Source organism: Pistacia vera, unplaced genomic scaffold, assembly GCF_008641045.1.
Source record: "Pistacia vera cultivar Batoury unplaced genomic scaffold, PisVer_v2 Contig299, whole genome shotgun sequence".
NCBI lineage: Eukaryota > Viridiplantae > Streptophyta > Magnoliopsida > Sapindales > Anacardiaceae > Pistacia > Pistacia vera.
In genome coordinates, this window is record NW_022196111.1 from 246,464 (window position 1) to 252,463 (window position 6,000).

Genomic DNA, 6,000 nt, shown 5'->3' on the forward strand with positions numbered 1-6,000 from the left:
TGAAATTAATAATCATCAACTTTCTAACCCATTAGAATCCGAACTATATCAAAACCCTAACCCAAAATAGGTTAGTTCATGGCTAAATCAATAAAACAATTAAAAGAAATGAAAAACTCTAGGTTCAACATAATGGAAACAAAAGAAAAGGAAAAGAATCTCCCCAAATTGATGAATCCACTGGCTTCCTTGAATCTTCCAACTTTGTTAATGCAAAATCACTCAAAAATGAATCTAAAAAAAAATGTAAAAACTCTCTCTATCTCTCCACGAACGCCCTAAACAAATAGACTAAGTCCTACTTTTATACCTCGCCCAAAATATTACAACCTAGCCTAAAAACGAAACTGTGCGTTTTATAAAAAGTGGAGTACGCAGACTTCACCGCGGCGACAAAGAAATCTGAATCTAGTGCGTCATTGGCCCATTTCACCGCGGCGAATTACAACTTTCGCGGCGGCGAAGCTTTCTGAAGAATTCTAAAATTCCAGAATTGCCCTCCGCTTGCTTCTGAGTCCAAAAACTCCAAATCTGCCTTTATTCGCTCAAAATTTCCATTTTAACCTGAAACATAAAATGTAAGGAATTAAGTATCAATCCAGGCAAAAATAGACTAAGAAGTATCTAAAATCCGGCCTAAAAGCTTAATTCAAATAGTATAATCCTCGGATTATCAAATGGGCTTGGGCTCCAACCCAAACACCCCATGTTGCCAAACACTCCCAATTAGATATTTTAATTTATTTCATCATTATCTCAATTAAAATCAATTAATATTTAATTAACATTTGACAATAATGATGATTTAATTAAATATGCTTCAACACACATTTAAACGTAATTTCACTAATTTAATTTTTCTAACAAATTAAATAAAGGCTACGACCTCAGCAAATTTAATTACACTATGAAATTACCAAAATACCCTTTCATCCAAAAAGACGAAAACGCCCTTCTTTCTTTCTGAGTCTTAAATTATCTTCTATATGTGTGACCCATAGGCTCCTCGTCATACCGGCAGTGTATAGTATCGCGATTAACACCAATTAATCATCTCACGAATACACAAACCAAGATTGGCCCCTAGCAAGACATCATGGCCACCCGATAGATTCGGATTCAATAAAGTAGCTACCTGTCAACTATATGGTTATCGTACAATTTGATCCTTTCATCATATTGTATCTCGATGAGACGAAGCCATAGAAATAGTGTCAACCTCCGGTTACTCTCGATATTATGTATTCAGTTTCTGGACCAATGACCTATATTATAATCTGGATAGAGCAACAACTCAATCCCACTGTGGCCACAGTTTTAGTGTCTTTGCCATATACTGAATTACGCCCTGAGATAACCGTACCCAGGAGTGATGAATACTCTGTCAATCCACCATAATTTTGATACACTCCTTGATGCAGCCAATCACAACCGTATTGACAGCTCTGAATAGAACTACGTTAGGCTAGTGTCAAACTGCACCAATCGGTGCACAAGGCGCTCCGGTGATCTCAAGTCTAAGGATCACATGCACCACCATTCATTAAAGGATTTGTTCCATAGACACTAGGGTTACCATCCATATGGAATCCTCTGGTGGGTCAGTCCAGTGAACTTGCTGCGGTATATCCGCCTACAACAAGCACCCATGTGTTGCACCAGGTTGTCACCAAACAACCTTGACAAGTGAGATCAGTCACTGCCTTTCGACAGGGTCGTTCAACACTATGATAGCCTTACCGTATTATCTGTGCCCTTACTTCAGAATAATACTAGGGCTACGGACGTTTCTAGAATGGCCATCATATGTGCTCATAGGGTTCTCACTATCAAGATTTGAAACACTTGATACCCTCGTCACGGTTCTACCATTCTAAGGATATATATCAATACATATTGCAATAATAATGATTTACGTGATATAGAATAAAATGCCTTTTATTGATTAATGAACATTATTACAAAGAGTCAATTCTACAATAATTGATTGGTTCTAGGGCATCTACTCTAACACATTATATTGACTCTTACTTATGGGCAATTGTAGATTCACCAAAATGAGCATTATGAACCTACAACTGATAATCGAGAAAGAAAACAGGCTGGATGGATCCAATTTCTTGGACTGATATCGTAATCTCTGGATTATACTGAAGTCCAAAAAGAAATTGTATATCCTTGATGAACCATATATGGTTGAGCCTGACCCTAATGCCACTTAGGAAGTAAAGGACACTTATCAAAAGTTCCTTGATGATGCTGATGGCATTTAATGCCTTATGTTAGCATCGATGACACTTGAGCTACAAAAGTAGCATGAGAATATGGACGCAGTTTCCATTATTCTGCACCTCCAGGAGATTTTCAAAGGAAATGCTCGACATGAGAGGTACAAGGTGGCAAGTGCGATGTTTAGGAGCCGCATGATTGAGGGAGCCCAAGTTGGCCCTCATGTGCTCACGCTGATTGAGTACATGGAGAGGCTTGAGACTTTGGGGTTTGGGTTGGATTTAGACTTACAAGTGGATTTAATTCTACAATCCTTACTTGATTCTTTTGTACCATTCATAATGAACTTCAATGTGAACACAATGGTGAAATCCTTGTTAGAGCTTCTGAACATGCCCACAGAGCAGGACATGAAACTGTCCAAGCCTGTTTTACTGGTTGGTGTTGGTAAAGGGAAGGGTAAGGCCAAGGCCAAACCCAAGTCCAAACCTAAAGGACAGGATGCTCTTAGGCCTAAAAGTGGTGTTGGGAAGGGCGGGAAAATAGTCTGCTTCTATTGCGGCAAGCATAGCCACTAGAGAAAGCACTGTAAGGGTTTTCTCCCTAGCAAGAAGAAGTTAGAAGCTTTGACTTCAGGTATGTTCATGATTGAGATTAACTTTTGTCTTCCAACATCTTGGGTCATTGACACAAGATGTGGTACTCACACTTACACTGACGTGCAGGGACTAAGGCAAAGTAGATCGCTCGCCAAGGGAGAAGTGGACCTATGAGTTAGAAATGGAGCACTTGTGGCTGCATTGACTGTAGGAACTTATTGTTTATCTTTGCCTATGGGCTTGTTTTTGGAATTTCGTAACTGTTATTATGTACCTTCTATTTCCAGAAATATTATTTCAGTATTCACTTTGGATAATACAAGGTATCACTTTAAGATTTCTAATGGATTGTTGTCCTTTAGTTTGAATGGTATTCTATTTGGAATTGCAAGGTTATATAACGGGTTATATGTTCTTGATTTAAACAATAAGGATATTCTCAATGTTGAAACCAAGAAAGCTAAACACAGCGATAGAAACCAAACATACCTCTGGCATTGTAGATTGGGTCATGTTAACCAAATTCGCATCGCAAAACTTCAAAGGGATGGAGTTTTGGACCCCTTTGACTTCAAGTCATTTAAGGTATGTGAGTCATGCCTTTTAGGCAAGATGACCAAGTCTCTTTTCATAGGACAAAGTGAAAGGGCTACTGAACTGTTAGGCATTATCCATAGTGATGTATGTGGTCTACTAACAGTTGAAGCCAGAGGTGGATATTCATACTTCATCACATTTACCGATGATCTTAGTAGATATGGTTATGTCTATCCTATGAGACATAAATTTGAAGTCTTTGATAAATGTTGTGCAAAAGTATTAAAGCTCTTCAGTCAGATCGAAAAGGTGAATACTTGAGCTCAGGGTTTTCGGAATACTTAAAGGAATGTGGGATAGTATCACAATTTACTCCTCTGTACACACCCCAACACAATAGAGTGTCTGAGAGGAGGAATAAGACCTTACATGATATGGTTAGGTCCAAGATGAGTTTTATTTTGGGGTTATTGTTAGAGTAGATGCCCTAGAGCCAATCAATTATTGTGGAATTGACTCTTTGTAATAATGTTCATTAATCAATAATAGAAGGCATTTAATTCTATATCGCGTAAATCATTATTATTGCAATATGTACTGATATATGTCCTTAGAATGGTAGAACCGTGACGAGGGTATCAGGTGTTTCAAATCTTGATAGTGAGAACCCTATGAGCACATATGGTGGCCACTCTAGAAACGTCCATAGCCCCAGTATTATTCTGAAGTAAGGGCACAGATAATACAGTAAGGCAATCATAGTGTTGAACGACCCTGTCGAAAGGTAGTGACTGATCTCACTTGTCAAGGTTGTTTGGTGACAACCTGGTGCAACACATGGTGCTTGTTGTAGGCGGATATACCGCAGCAAGTTCACTGGACTGACCCACCAGAGGATTCCATATGGATGGTAACCCCAGTGTCTATGGAACAAATCCTCTAATGAATGGTGGTGCATGTGATCCTTAGACTTGAGATCACCGGAGCGCCTTGTACACCGATTGGTACAATTTGACACTAGCCTAACGCAGTTCTATTCAGAGCTGTCAGTACGGTGGTGATTGGCTATATCAAGGAGTGTATCAAGACTATGGTGGATTGACAAAGGATTCATCACTCCCGGGTACGGGAGAAGTTATCTCACGGCGCAATTCAGTATATGGCAATGACACTAAAACTGTGGCCACAGTGGGATTGAGTTGTTGCTCTATCCAGATTATAATACGGGTCATTGGTCCAGAAACTGAATATATAATATCGAGAGTAACCGAAGGTTGACACTATTTCTATGCCTTCGTCTCGTCGAGATAACGTATGATGAAAGGATCGTATTGTACGGTAACCATATCGTTGACAGGTAGCTACTTTGCTGAATCCGAATCTATCGGGTGGCCATGATGCCTTGCTAGGGGCCAATCTTGGTCTGTGTATTAGTGAGACGATTAATTGGTGTTAATCGCGATACTATACACTACCGGTATGATGAGGAGCCTATGGGTCACACACATAGAAGATAATTTAAGAGCCAAGAAGAAAGAAGGGCGTTTTCGTCTTTTTAGGCGAAAGGGTATTTTGGTAATTTCACAGTGCAATTAAATTTGCTGAGGTCGTAGCCTTTTATTTAATTTGTTAAAAAATTAAATAAGTGAAATTACGGTTAAATGTGTGTTCGCACATATTTAATTAAATCATCATTATTGTTAAATGTTAATTAAATATTAATTGATTTTAATTGAAATAATGATGAATTAAATTAAAATATCTAATTGGGAGTGTTTGGCAAATTTGGGGGTGTTTGGGTTGTAGCCCAAGCCCATTCCATATGGGAATAGGGCAACTAAAATAAGACTATAAAAGGAAAAAGGTTTTAGTTGAAAAAGTGTGTGTGTTATTTTATTCATTCTTTAATTTTGAAAAGAAAAACCTCCAGCCAAAAACTCTCCCACGCCACTTTTACTGTTCCATTGAAAATCAAACTTTTCTTTTGTTCTTCTTGATTTCTTAAGGCCAAGGAGGATCTAGCAAATCCCTCCTTGGTTCTTGGTGGTTGTCTTCGTGTGGACTTTTTGGTTCGATTCTATACTTGGATCGGTAGCAAACACGTTCAGAGACAACATTGGTGGAGCCTCCAAACGTGGGTATGAATCTAAATCCTTGGATTTATTTTTCTGCAGATTCTTATAAAATATATAAACTGTAATTTTCTATGCCCTGATTTTGGGTTCTAAGGAACGATCCATGGTTGTAAATTTTTGTTTTCCGCTGCGCAACCGGGTCGTTTCATAACAGTTATGACCTAGAGAATACGACTTACGTATTAAACCGTGTGTTGTCAAAGTTTGTAGGTAAGACTCCATATGAACTATGGAGTGGGTGAAAGCCTAACTTGCCTTATCTAAGAATCTGGGGTTGTGAAGCTTATGTCAAGAAATTGACTTCGAACAAGCTGGGCCCAAAACCTTGCAAATGTATATTTGTGGGGTATCCTAAAGAGACAAAAGGATACTATTTCTACCATCCAGAACAGCGTAGAATTTTTGTCACTTGCATTGGTGTCTTCCTAGAAAAGGAATTTTTTCTAAGAAGTTCTAGTAGGAAAAAAGTAGAACTCGATGAAGTTCTAGTACCATAGGAT